At 33.9% G+C, this 15,743-nt stretch overlaps 1 long non-coding RNA gene across 1 annotated transcript; it reads left to right on the top strand.

The window, feature by feature from the left end:
- The first annotated feature begins 551 nt into the window (after positions 1-551).
- On the top strand, positions 552-7,253 carry LOC147840798 (uncharacterized). Its single transcript, XR_015508116.1, has 3 exons — positions 552-2,330; positions 3,185-3,362; positions 3,400-7,253. It is a non-coding gene; the product is annotated as an uncharacterized LOC147840798 (long non-coding RNA).
- Positions 7,254-15,743: the final 8,490 nt, after the last annotated feature.

Raw genomic sequence — 15,743 nt, 5'->3', positions numbered from 1 at the left:
ATATTTGGAATACTTACTAATGGATCTCTTATGTATAAAAGCAAGTCATCAGCATACAGAGAAACTCTGTGCTTCACTCCCCATCTCGCAATTCTCTTGAAAACTTTTTTTTTTTTAAAAGCAGCTGATAATGGTTCAATTGCGAGCGCAAATAGTAATAGGGAAAGTGGGCACCCCTGTCGCGTACCCCGAAAAAGTGGGAATGGTGTAGAACGTTGATTATTTGTGCATACTGAAGATTTAATTTAATGAACAGTACATTTATGCAAGTATTTAATCGTCTTTGTTAACATTACCTAATGAAAACACTGTTGTTCACTGCTACTGTAGTTGATGTTAACTCATGGTGTGTTAACTAATGGTACCAAGCACAGTGGTGGATTTTAATAATGCAATAGTAAATGGTGAATTATAAATTATAAATGCTGTACAAGAGCCATTCATTGTTTGTTTGTGTCAGTTAATGCATTATCTACTGTATGTGTCTCAAATTGAAAAGTGTTACCTTTATTTTAATACAAAAACTGCACCATACGTTGATCTATTCTCAGCACATCAGCGGCAGGTATAGCTGCACGAGAGATCTCTAATCCTGAACAAACCATCGCTTGGCTAGATTGACATATACACTCTTCATGCGTTTGCTGGAGCGTGAAGCAGGCCGGCCACCCATGATCTCACCGCTGGAACTCTGGGATCATTCAAAGCCAAGAATACCCTTAGCCTGTGCTCTCCAAATCTCCAAGCAATTGGAGCAATACACAGGCTTTGGCGGAACTTCCACACTAGTGTCGACCTCGGACAAGAAAGCCAAGAATCCAGCGTGCACCTCTAAAGCGTAAGAATGCACCTACCCCATCATTCACAAGCACAGCATTGTATGCAACACATGCAGATAGCGCTGACTTTTGGCTCGCTGACATCAATAACAGCAGGTTATCAGTTTGGTGGTCTTGACGGCCTCAGCAGGGTCCCTGTAAACAGCCAGCTCATATCCACGTGTTCTGGTTAACAGAGACCCTCCCTACCCCTCCTCTGTTCCACTGCACTTATAGTAGCACTGCGGGCAATTTATCTAAATCTCCCCTCTCCTTAAACAGTTTTATCAAAACTGGCGGTCGGGCGGCTGGCGTATGGTGGTGGCCTCAATCCTAAATGCAGCAGCGCGGGTTTTAATTTTGGAAAGATTAATGTCCTTTCCCGTCCTAATGCTGCAGGTCTCAGTTATCTGCCTTGATGTCTATCAGCTAATTTCTACAGTTGGGTTGGAAACGACCCACATTTGTCTGCACTCGAGGGTGGAAAACACAAACCGCAACAAGATGCTTCAGGCTGAGCAGGGTAAAAAACGAATCTGGCCAGTTTACCAAATTTCCTCTAAATTAGAAAGTGTCTGGCCCACTTGGACCATACACTTAAAAATCTGAGCAGGAACCTTTTTCATTACTGAGGCACACATCCCGAGGGGATCTGAGGAAAACAGGTATTCGCCATTGAGGAAAACACAACAACAACAAGAAAAAAGATATATGGTGGATTTCAAAGGCAATGGGATTGTTTAAACCCTGCAAAGCTTGATATTTAATAGTAGTTCAGACTATGTCGTTTTTCAAAATAAAATATTTTTGTTTTGAAAACAAAAATCTCTGCACATGTGGGGATAGTTCTGGGTTTTAAGGCACATAGGGTAAACTGCAGATATGCCAGAAAGCTTTTTTGTTGTTTAAAAGAAGTCTAATAGACGTCCAAACATAAACATAGGGCTAACAGTGAAAGTTTCTAAATGTCTAATAATAATCCAAAAATATACTAGTAATCAATAGACAAGAATCAAATGACAACATGCCACAGACATATCACCCTGCAGCCCAAGACCGGTTACTCACTACTCACAACCGGGGTCCTAAAAAAGTCCCATGGCACTTCTCGTAAAAGAGTTGGGGTATAACCTCAGTGTCCTGGTCAAATTCCCTCTTTCGCCCCTTCATGATCATGATCATGGCCTCCCAATCATCCGCATCCATCGAATTGGCTTTATGACTGTCTCTCCACTTCACCTATAGCTGTTGTGTGGTGATAGCACTGGCGATGTTGTCCTGTGGCTGCCGTCGCATCATCCAAGAGGATGCTGCAACCTGGTGGTGGTATATGGCCCGTTTCCACTGACTGGTACAGTATGGTACAGGTCGATATGGGTCAACTTTATCACATATCATATGAGAAGCACTTCTCACAAAACAGATGCTTTATACACAAACACTTGTGTATAAATGTTCATTAGTAACCTTTCTATAAACAGGATTTGATTATAACTGCAAATCAATTATAGTGTGTTAGTGAAGGTTCAATTTCTGCATTATACAAGATGCTGGTGTCAGCATCAAAGAAATCTTCAAATTGTAGATTGGAAGCTTGGAGATTAGATCTTGAGGAGGATATTTCTACAGAGGACTGGATGAAGATGTGCAAGGAAGCTCAATCACTTGCAATGAACACTCGTCTAAAACTGTTACAATATAAATGTTTGATGAGGATTTATATAACTCCAGTTTTATTGCATAAATATAATGAAAATATTCCAGATACTTGCTTGAGGTGTAGGGACCAAAAAGGAACGTTGTATCACTGTATATGGGAATGTAAAGGAATACAGAACTTTTGGAAATGTATGAAAGAAATTATAGAAAATATTCTTGAGGTTTCTATACCAATGTCTCCTTTAATTTTTTTATTTCATTTATATCCCAAGGAGATCAAGTTAAAGAAGATGGAGCAAATGTTTTTGAATATATGTATTCTACAAGCGAAACAGCTTATTTCTTTAAATTGTAAAAAGTATATGTGCACCAACTATAGGTTGTTGGCTGAAAGAGATGGTGACAAACATGAAAATGGAAAAAATAACTTATATGATAAGAAATAGATATATAATTTTTGATAGAGTTTGGGGACCTTTTACGCTGTTTTTAAAAGGTGGTGGATTTGGAAATGTTTTACTAGAAGATAGAGGTGATATTGTATTTTGATGTAAAATACTGAGAAGCTTTTTGTTTTGTTTTTGGTTTGTTTGTTCATTTGTTTGTTTGTTGGTTTGTGTTGGATTTGACACATGGAAATGCGTATGTACATGTTACTTAAAATATAATAAAAAGGAATTAGAAAAAAAAAAGTACTGGAATTATAGTGTAAAATAGCATACTATAATGTCTGCAATTACATTAAATAAATAAATAATATAAATGCAACAAATGAACACATACAGACCCTTACAGTCTCCGATGTTATCAATTACAGAAAAACAACACACAGCATATATTTAGTCCTTATTTGAGGTTCAAAAACAACACGACATATAGCCCACAGTCAGTGCAAACCTCATATATGTCTCTTTATCTTTAGCAGCCTCTTGTTAGAAAGTCATTCCGTCATTCCAACGCAATCTCATGGCAATTCGTAACTTTTTGATTTAGTGGTTAATTTGTATGATATTGTACAATCTAATACATTCAATTTAGTAAGATTTGACCACCCAATGATGGTTGGGGTTTAGGGTGGGGTTGGGTGCCACGCCTCCTTTTTAAAAATCGAACATTTTCGTACGACTAAAACTGACAAAATGTAAAATACTTACATTTTCTCGTCATACAGAGTCCAAAAGGAGATCGTAATAGTTAAACATGGCAGTTTGTTCATGTTTTAGGTTGCAGAAGCATCATTTGCTGCTGTTTTTTTCGGCTTCTCCTTTTGTATATATATATTATTATTACGGTGTAATGTCTCGGCTGTTTTTTTTAAAATGCCGCTTCCTTTGTTTTCATTGTCCTGCTTCTGCGAGTGACATATCTCTGTAAACCAATAGCATTCAGCTGCATGTCTAGCTTCATCTTATGGTTCTCTTTGGGCTTTTTGGTACTCTTTGCAAAGGGTGACAAAAAAGGGGTAGAACAGAGTGGTACCACTCAGTGGAAACGGGCTAATAGAAAGACCCCCCATCATGATTGTGAAGCGCTTTGGGTGTATGAGCGTACACAATAAATGTGCTATATAAATACACGTTACATTACATTTCTACACATGTGATGTCTGTCTATATATCTGTCTATTTGATATATTTTTGAACTATTGTTTGACATCTATAGATTTTCATTAATATGCCAAATTTAGCCTTAATTGTTTTATTTAAAAAAGTCTATGATTAGACTTTGATTAGACTATGATTAGATAGGAGACAAAAAGCATTTGCATAAATCAATATACTTGGAGAGGCTACATGCAATATTTGTACATATAAAAATCGCTTGTAATTGAAAGATGAATCAGATGCGGTGATAAAAATATTCCACTTTACTACATATGTACATTATAACTAAAGTCTTATTTTTAACTCCCCACTTCCAGCTCACCTCACATAGGATCATAGGCTTTTAGTTTCTTAATAGTTAACTTATGGTTCAAGTTCAAGCCTGGCTGAATCATACAGGTACAGCATATGCAATCCATTTTAATTATTATACACTGTTAGTTGCACAGTCAAGAGTAAAATTAAAATGGCAATCACAATTAGAAAATTGCGGAGTCAATTACAACACATTAGCCAGAGCTAGCAAGTGGGAGAAAAAAAACGTTTTGGTTTTTCTTAATTAAAAAAAGGCACCAAGCGCGAATTATATACCTGCATAAGATATGCTACAATTATCACAACTGCATTCTTCCTTGATGTTCAATTTAGCTCAGCAGGAATATAGAATGACAAAGTGTGCGTTCTCAACATGCCGGTAGCGCTCACTCCGTCGAGCGTTTCCCTCAGAGCACCTTGCTGTGTGAAGGTTAATAATATGTCTGTGATGTATAAGTGTTGGCATGCACTCTTGCTCCTTTTCTTTGTTTCTGTAAAGCGCTTTATGTTCACTGAGCCCGCCTGGGTGCATTATGCTGACTGCAGACTGTACCCTGGAGAATCAGCACCCTGATTGCGATTGTTCTCTATTATCATAGGATGGACTTTGCATTTTCGCTGTCTGAAATGAATTTGTAGTGGCGCGGGAGTGTTTTGTGATGGTGCTAGCATACAGCGTCTTGGGGAGGTGGGGGTCAACGCCATTCTTTTATCTGCCACATAATAAAATTACCACGCTTACACACCGGCCTCTGCATTCTAAGATATGTTTAATTCCCTAAACATGAAGAATTAATTACATATCTGCATTTAAAAGGATTTCTTCACCACGGCGAGAACTTAAAGGCCTACAGCGAGCATGTCGCATTGATATTACCAACAAAAGAAGAGCCGTGTAATAGCTTTTCTTTTTTTCAGAGACTCGAAACTTTAATCTCGCAGCAAATTTACTTGGATATGGCTGTAAAAGAGCATGCTTGGCTGCTTTCTTTTAGTTCGGCTTCTGAACTGGAAAGTGCAACACGAAAGAAATCTGATAGTTTCTCAGGAGTGATGTGGTCAGTGCTCAGAGGAGGACCCTGTGTCCTGTTGATGGCCTAAAATGACCTCTGTCTCTTGGGCTGAACAAACCATGCTGCTAGACCCTCAGAGACACACACATCAGCACAGAAACAACATGATGCTCAATGCCAAAGTGCAGCTGAAGGTCATGAACCTTTAAAGACGGAAGCACTTGCATGAAAGAACATAAAATATCATGTTTGCAGGGACAAGAACAACCACTATTATGGAAGAATAACCACTACTTTTGGTCTTGTGTATAGACAGTGATTTAAACTATCAACTGAATGAATGAATGAATGAATGAATGAATGAATGAATGAATGAATGAATGAATGAATGAATGAATGATCAATCAATCCAAATACAGGCTTCATGCCTATATTAATGTAAAACCCCTAAAACATATGATAGTATGGAACAGCTTTTGTCAACCCAGGCTCATTGGAAATATGTGCCCAGGGCTACATTTATGAGAACCAAAAAATAGAGACCAGCAAGTACAGTTGTGATAGTCTCAAAAACAATAATGGGGGTACATTTTTCTCATACATGCCATTATTCGTAAATCCACCAGAGGCCACTGTGTACGTTTCTGGCCATCTCTCAACGTCCTTCTGGCAGTCGTCCATGAGAGAGGTCGGTTGGCTTGTTGTCATGCATAATAAATCAGCTTGATATTGACTGACTCAACTGATACTGTTTTCAAAAGCTAACAGGAAGTGTAAAGCCATAGCAGCCTCATGCTTTTACCACTGCTTAACACTGCGCTTTGTTTTGGGTATTGTTTTACCTGGTTTCTGTCCTTCGCCCGACTCAAACTCCGCTCCACTCTGTTTCCCAACTCTGGCACCATTCATGGTGACCTACCAAGCTAACAAGTCACCCGGGTACCAGCACCAGTATCGCTCTGTAGCATTCATTTTACACACACAATTCAACCATTATGTACCCATAATTCTTGGTTCTTATTAATGATATTTACAGGGACATATTATAGCAGAATAAAGGATCAGTTTGTCCAGGTATTTGCACAACTTCAAATTAGGGATGCAACAATTAACCGGTTTCACTGTTAACCGCGCTTTAATTTGTCACGGTTAATTAATCTTAAAGGTTTCTCAACAACGTGCTCCTGCACAGGACAAAACTGCAGCAACTAAACAAAGTTATGTCAACTGTGCGCTAGTTAGTACACCGAGACTAATAACCACGCACATTGGATTAACTATGACTGACGCTGTTAACAAATGTAAGCTCATGCAAGTTCCAATGGAGTGGCATGCACAATGCAACACGCTCACGCTTTTAAGGCACACCTAATTGAGATCACAGGGGGCTTTTGTGACCACGGGAACAGCAAACAGCTGAAGTTTGAGGAAGAAACAATGGAAAGTAAACAAGATTTGCAAACCCACTTAAAGTTACAAATAATGGCGTCAATGAGAGCGTTCATGCTGTGAATGAGCCAAGATCAATCAAGTGACTTCAGAGAGAGTGCTGAAAGAGTTGGAGTGGATCAGCTGTTTAATGGCCCAAATCTTGATGCGTTGCATTCACTGCAGGTTCAGCGCAAATGGACACTAAATGTAAAATCTAACACTATGTACATCTTCGCCAAAGAAGCTCATGTTTACTAAGTTTAAACTGAAACTGCGGCTCATGACAAAGAACGGTATTGCGCAGATGGTCTGATCCTGCTTTTCCACAAACACAGAAAAATGTAAATCGGCAAAATAACAAGACTAAGCATTTAAAATGACCCCAAAAAAAAAAAAAAAAAAAAAACCCAAAACATTTATAGTGTGGTAGAAGTGAGGCTTTTTTGTCCAATCTTTCTGCTTATTAAATTGACATGCGTATAAAACAAAAATGCAAAATGTATATTTCTTATTGCAATGCTTCATTAATGTTTCATGCAAACCATTGATTTATTTGTCATAACGTAACAGTAGGACTTTTTATAGCAGATAGCTCACATTCAAGAACATTCAATGCAGCATAATAATGAGAAATCTTATTTATTGTTAGCATTATTATCATTATTAATATTTTATTAATATTAGACATTCATTTTAGAATTATTGCACAAATTTTAAATCATAACAAAATTAGTTAGTTGTTTCGGGTTTTTGTTTGTCCTAATTGATAAGGTTTTCAAATACAATAAATCTTTTAATATACAATTTACAGTGGTGTTCATTCATTTTCAATGGTGCTCCTCAATGTTTGAAGTTGGGAGCACTGGTGTTACCAAGTAAAAAAGTTATTTTCAAGCCCTGCATTAGACAAACACTACTTTTATTTATTTATTTATTTATTTATTTATTCTTATTTTTATCTATTTATTCATTGTTCTGTTATTTATTTACAGTGTAAAATTAGTTATGTTTAAATGTCAAAAATTTCACTTATTTTTAAGCACAAAGAAAGAAATGGACTTTTATTTGGTTTTAATATTATTTTGTGCTGTATTATTTGGTTACTGAGCAGCAATAAATAACACTTTGAATATAAAGAGTTTTCATGTGATTTTCTAAACTAGTGGTGTTTTGAATATAATGAATGCATAATAATGGTGATAATCGTGAAACCGTAATAATTTCTCTGACTTACAGATCGTACAACCAAAATTTATAATCGTTGCATCCCTATACATTCTTCAACACAACCTTACAGTGTCTGTGATTTGTAATCTAATATGTTTGCCTCACATGTCTATCTCCAAATGAACTTTTATGGTTTGCTCGGTAGCTCACTTTCCACTGTGATCACAGTAGGCATGGACTGGTATAAGATTTGGACGGTATGATAACCTTGGATAAAAATATCATGGTTTACAGTATTGTGTTTACTGCTCTAAAATATGTTCTTTTAATATGTCTGGTAAAAAAAAAAAAAAAAAAGTTTTCCCTTTTGGAACACAATATAATTTATTTTGAGAAACATTTCAAATATTTTGGAGCAGTAAACATGTCAGGCTAAATAATTCAAATTGATCATTGAATTCTGCTGTCTTCACTATTTAAAAAAAAAAACAGATTCCTTTATCATTTAAAAAAGCATTTTTCGATGTCTTTTTTTTCAGGAGATACTGTTGTCCTAAAAAAACATAAATAAAAAATCTTACACATACAGTACCATAGGAACAGTATAGCAAAATATTTTTGCCGGTTTTAAAACCTTGACTTTAAAACTTTTTGACTTTAAAACCTTGACTTATACCTTGAAGATGGTTATTAAGAGACATACCCAGAGCAACACATTTTACAAAAATGTAAGCAGAGGCATGAATTAACAATAAATCAATTTGTGCTATTCATTTTCATTAAAGGTGGCACAGTGGCTAAGTGGTTTGCACTGTCGCCTCACAGCAAGAAGTCCCAGCTGGACCAGTTGACATTTCTGTGTGGAGTTTGCATGTTCTCCCTATGTTTGCGTGGATGGGTGCTCCGGTTTTCCTCACAGTCCAAAAACAAACGTGACACTATAGGTGAATTGAATAAACAAAATTGGTCGTAGTGTATGAGATTGTGTGAATGAATGTGTATGGGTGTTTTCCAGTATTGGGTTGCAGCTGGAAGGATATTTACTGCGTAAAACATATGATGGATTAGTTGGTGGTTCATTCTACTGTAGCGAGCCCCAATAAATAAATAACTAAGCCAAAAGAAAAATGAATGAATGAATGATTTTCATCAAAACATTATAAAATCCATCCCAAAAATATTAAGCATAACAACTGTTTTCAATATTACATGATAATAAATATTACAATGGAAATTCAATCATTTTCGTTAGCAGAATAATTAACATTCACTTAGAAAACACTTAAAATGATTGTAATAATATTTCATAATATTGCTTTATATAAATATATGCATCCTAAGTGAGAATAAAATATTGATCTAAAAAAACATTACCAAACAAATGTTTAAATAACAGTATATTTGGTATAATTATAGCATTTATATATACTGTAACAAATAGCATAGTAATGCTCTATTCGATTATGTTGTTCCAAGCCTGAGTTTTGTTTAATAAAAGTATTTTATTTATATAATCAATATTATTTTAAATGTTTTTTTCCAAATAGTGACGCATGTGTTTTTAAAATTATCAGTAATTTTTCATTGAAAATTATGTTCAATGACAAAGTTTAAGAAGTGATTCCTGAATACAGCATATACGGGGTGAAGTATTCCTTTTTAAGTGTTACAGTTGTTGGGTGATTTGGTAAAGTGCAGGTTAAAATGCATTCAGGGCTTTAACAAAGCTTTGGGTAATAGACTAAATCTGCCATTATCCATTCAGCAAAAGTAATAAATTACTCGGCCAAAGCGTCTTATATGCCACCAAACCAAGATAACAGCTCAGTGGAGGAAATGAACTTCAGCTTTTGTTGAAACATTATGATTTATGTATTGCTAATATAGCTGTGTGCTGTTTGTGTGTGCATCTATCTTTGTGTTTGAGTAAATGTTCATCTTTGTGCGTGTAAAGCAGTGGTCTTCAGCACATTATGAAGCAGAAATATTGTGGTGTTTCAGTAAAAATACAAAATGAATATTTATGCAGTAAATCATCTATTTCAGTTATACAAACTAATTAACAATGATAATAGTATTTGTAATCATCTAGTATATTATACTATAAGGAAACGAGAAACAGATTTCAAAATAAAATAAAATATTTTTTTCTATTTCAATTATCACATTTTCAAATGCACTGAAAGTTATTATACATTATTAAATATAAATCTGTTTATTTGTGAAAAAAAGACTGAAAAAGACATTTCTTCAGTTCAGAGATGAAGCTAGCTGTGACACTAGCTGTAGAATAAGCAAAATGCATATATATACTATAAATACAGTTGAAGTCAGAATTATTAGCCCCCTTAAATTATTAGACCCCCTGTTTATTTTTTCCCCCTCAATTTCTGTTTAACAGAGAGAAGTTTTCTTTAACATATTTCTAAACATAATAGTTTTAAAAAATCATTTCTACAAACTGATTTGTTTTATCTTTGCTATGATGACAGTAAATAATATTTTACTAGATATTTTTCCAGACACTTCTTTACAGCTTAAAGTGACTTTTAAAGGCTTAACTGGGTTAGGATATCTGCAGGTTAGGGTAATTAGGTTAGTTATTTTATAATGGTGGTTTGTTCTGTAGACTGTCGAAAAAAATAGCTTAAAGGGGCTAATAATTTTGTCCTTAAAATGGTATTTAAAGAAATAACTGCTTTTATTCTAGCCAAAATAAAACAAATAAGACTTTCTCCAGAAGAAAAAAGATTGTAAGACATACTGTGAAAATATCTTTGCTCTGTTAAACATCATTTGGGAAATATTTAAAAAAGCAAAAAAAGTTAAAAGGGGGCTAATGATTCTGACTTCAACTGTATATATATATATATATATATATATATATATATATACAGTCCCTTCATTAATCCGGGGTCGCCACAACGGAATTAGCTTACCCAATTCACCTGTACGGCATGTCTTTGGACTGTGGGGGAAACTGGAGCACCCGGAAGAAACCCACGCGAATGCAGAGAGAACATGCAAACTCCACACAGAATCGCCAACTAAGCCGAGGATCGAACCAGCGACCTTCTTGCTAAATATATATATATATATATATATATATATATATATATATATATATATATATATATATATATATATATATATGCAAATAACAGCACTTGTACTGCCTCTTCCCCCTTCACCCTTGTGTATTACTCCGCCCACATACAGCAACAAGCAGGGAACATACTACAGTTTGACAAATATTGCTGCTGTTGGACAACATAATGTACTTTTGAGGCTTTTTTGGTCGAGATTGTAGTTTACATTGCAACTATGCAGTTTATTAATAAGGATAGTTCCTGTAACTGACTAAGAGTTTTAAAATATGTGTAATTTCAGAGCATCAGATTCAGTGCATCGGCCGCCTTCAGCCTGTCTGAGCAGACCAAAGAAAGAGACGGTTGTTGTTGTACCACAAGTTGGCAACAAAGACAGCATAATAAGTCCTTAGGGGAAAAAAACAGCATCTTCTCAGCGCGAGTTTCAAACTACAGCTGAACAAATCATTATAAATCAGGTAAGACATTCAGAGTCGATCTTTCTCTTTTGTATGTTGCAGTGCTGTATTTATACCACAGAAACTGGAAGTGTTTGCTTTGCTCTGGCTTTTACTTTTTTAAAATGTGAGCAAAAATGACCTGTTATGTCATCACTGTAGACATTACACTGGAGAATTATTGAAATAATAGCTCTAAAGTGGCGTTTGTGAACAAGCAAAGGTTTCTGCTGTTCTAACCATCAGCTGCAGATGTGAATGTGGTGAAAGAAAGTAGTGCTTTGTACAAAATGGTTTTTGAGACTCTGTGTTTGATTTTTTTTTTTATACACACGATTATGGCGTCAAACTTTTGTATAAACTCAGTATCACTCGCGTAGCATTGTAATATGGCTGTATATCAGCACTGGTGGGAGTGCTTTAGTGACACCCACCAGTGCCGATATACAGCCATATCACACTGCTACGAGCGTGATATTGCTATATATATATATATATATATATATATATATATATATATATATATATATATATATATATATATATATATATATATATATATATATATGTATATATATATATATATATATATATATATATATATATATATATATATATATATATACATACATACATACATACACACACACACACACACACACACACACACACACACACACACACACACACACACACACACACACACATATACACACATTTATATATATTTTATATATTTTTATACATTTTTTCAACGCATTTCTAAACATAATAGATTAAATCATCAATTTCTAATAACTGATTTATTTTATCTTTGTCATGATGACAGTAAATAATATTTTACAAGATATTTTTCAAGATACTTCTATACATCCTAAAGTGAGATTTAAAGGCTTAACTAGGTTAATTAGGTTAACTATACAGGTTAGGGTAATTAGGCAAGTTATTGTATAACGATGATTTGTTTTGTATATTTTCGAGAAAAAATATAGCTTAAAGTGGCTAATAATTTTGTGCCTAAAATGGTGTTAAAAAATTTAAAAATGCTTTTATTCTCGCCGAAATAAAACAAAAAAAGTCTTTTTCCAGAAGAAAAAATATTATCAGACATACTGTGAAAATTTCCTTGCTCTGTTAAACATCGTTTGGAAAATATTTTAAAAAAGAAGAAAAAAATTCAAAGGGAGCTAATAATTCTGACTTCAACTGTGTGTATATATATATATATATATATATATATATATATATATATATATATATATATATATATATATATATATATATATATATATATATATATATAACATACAAACAGTAAATAAATAAATGTAAATGTGTATGTTTCATATCTTGCATGAATAAAGAAAGATCTATCTATCTAAAAAAAACAAAACAGGGGGGCTAATAATTCTGTCTTCAACTGTATTTTTCATGCAAGACAATATACACATACCTTTACATTTCTTTATTTACTGTTTGTAAATAATAGTGGCATCTACTAGGATGGAATTTTATGTTTGATTTAAATTTAAATATATAAATATTTAATACACATCAAATTTAAGACCTAAATGTTTATTGTACAAATTAACACCAGTTATTTTTTTAGCATTGTAAACTAATGTTTTTCAATAAATAAATAAACAAACAAGGAAAATACAGAATAAGAGAACTTTTTCACTATTTAGCATCATTACTTTTAAACACACAGCAAAAAAACAAGTGAATGAATCAAACTCTATATTAAACTAAAACCAAATGTACATTTTTCAAAAATAAATGCTATATCCAAAAATGGCAATATCATAATAACAATTCTGGAGTAATCTTTAAAACTATAGTATGTTAAACATACAGAATCAAAAACTGTAATAACGCTGCTTTTTCAAAACATAATTAACATATCATTTGTATACTGTCAACTATAAACAAAAGAAAAGGATACTGACCCCTGTGTTAAATTATTGCATCCAATTGTGATTCTAAAGAGAAAGACATAAGAAAAATCCATACAGGAGAAAAGAACAGCTGACTCAACCTTCAGGCCCAAACCCAACCTGCTTAGTCTGGTAATAAATTGACTCTAAAAGAGGAGCTCTCATAGCAAACAAATTTTAGGGTCTTCATATCACATTAAGAATGAGTCCAGCTAAATCTCATCAAAGCGGCGGGTCCTGCTGCCAGGGGACTCCAGCTAATGGCTGGAAGTTAGAAGAGCTGCAGTCAATTGACCCGGGGCCAAATCACTTGACCTCAAGTCCTCCACGCTCGCTGTCATGTAAGAGACCTCTCAAATGGTGCCGTGCTCATGCAATACATTTATATAGACTCACACACTGTAACGTGGTACATGCGGAATAAACAGAGACATGAGAAAATGCCCAAAAGCGAAAAGAGACATGCATTAAAGTAGGAGAGGACTAGGACTAACTAAAACTCAGCAAATCATGAAAACATCAGTTTATTTACGTAGCAGTTTTTAAAGTCAATTACAAACTTGAAAACAGAAATTTAGATATATTACAACAGATTGTTCACTTTCTAAGATTTGTTTTTCAAATTAAAATAATCAGGTAACACTTTATTTAAAGGTGTCCTTTTTTTGTATTACAAGTGATTTAAGATACTGGTCACACTTTATTTGAATGTACAATTCATGCTATTAACAAACCATTCACAAGGCAAGACTTTTAGCTCAATAATTAGCTGCTTTTTAATAGCTAGTATAGTAGTAGTAGTTGGGTTTAAGTATTAGGCATGTCAAATAAGATCATATATAAGTGCTCATAAACAGTTATTAACTTAAGGTAATAAGCCAGTTGCGATTGATGTGAATTGATACATAAAAAGAAGTGTTAACAATATACTGTAGTAATAACAATTAATTATGCACAATTACATGCAACTAACTCTAGACCTAACCCGAGTACTGACCCTAACATAGGTATGTGGTATTTAATTTAATGTAGGTATGTGTAATTTATTCATATTACTCAGTAATGAAATGAGAAGTTACGCTGTAACAAGGACACCTTGAAATAAAGCAAACATTGGCCATAGTGCATATGTGTCAGTGTTTCTCAACTACATTGCTGAAGGACAACCAGCACAGCATATTTTCCATCTTCTTAACCAAACACACCTGATTTAGATCAACAGCTCATTAGCAAAGACTGAAAGATCTGGAATGGGTGTGACAGACAAAGTAGACATCCAAATCATGCAGTGCTGGTGGTCATCCAGAGACATGGTTGAGAAACCCTGCTTTAAAGGGATAGTTCACACAAAAAATGATCATCATTCACTGACCCTTCAATTGTTTGAAAGATAATTAAATTTCTTTCTACTAATGAACATGAGTAATATTTTGGTAAACTAGTAACTATTTTGACATATATATATATATATATATATATATATATATATATATATATATATATATATATATTTCGAATGGTTTCCAATATTTTGCAAAAAAAAAAAAATCTTCTTTTATGTTCAGATCAACATAAAGAAGAGTAAGTTGTAAGTAAATTTTATTTTTTTTCGGGGCACTCTCTTTTTAAAACTTGACAGATGACCTCCTTGTTTAACATTTTCATTTTATACAGCAGGCAAATATTCAGCCTCATTATGTTCAGTCTTACATTTTCAGTAAAAATGGCATGTCAAAATAGCTGTTAAGAAAACCACATCCTTTGATTTGATTGGTCATTTCAAACATTAAGTTAGTGAGTCTGAGGATGATGGGTTCATTTCTTTATGTCTTCAGGATAAACAGAAATACAAATAAATGTTATATATATTTTGCTGCTATCTGATGTTTTTTTTTTCATGCAAAAACTGCAAGTGCAGGTCACATGGTACCATAGGCAGTGGAATTAATACTATTTAACAAATTTCATATTGAAGCAATAAAGCATATAATCAGTATAGATTTTAGTTCATCATTATCATCAACAAAATGGAGCAGCTTGTCTTTTACATTAACAAACATAACTTTTGCAAATTTTTGGTTAAAACATGGTCCAATATTAACTAATGGAGACAATCTGGAAAGTGTTACTATATTTTTTTCATTTTGTGGGAAAACATGAAAAAACATTTTAAATATTGAACAAAGCTAAAGTCATTTTCAAAATACTATATGACTCAGAGATTTACAGTTCAAGATTACAGTACAGTCTGC

This window comes from Danio rerio, chromosome 14 (genome assembly GCF_052040795.2).
Source record: "Danio rerio strain M-AB ecotype USA chromosome 14, GRCz13ab, whole genome shotgun sequence".
Taxonomy (NCBI): domain Eukaryota; kingdom Metazoa; phylum Chordata; class Actinopteri; order Cypriniformes; family Danionidae; genus Danio; species Danio rerio.
This window is presented reverse-complemented; position numbering and strand designations above follow the sequence as displayed.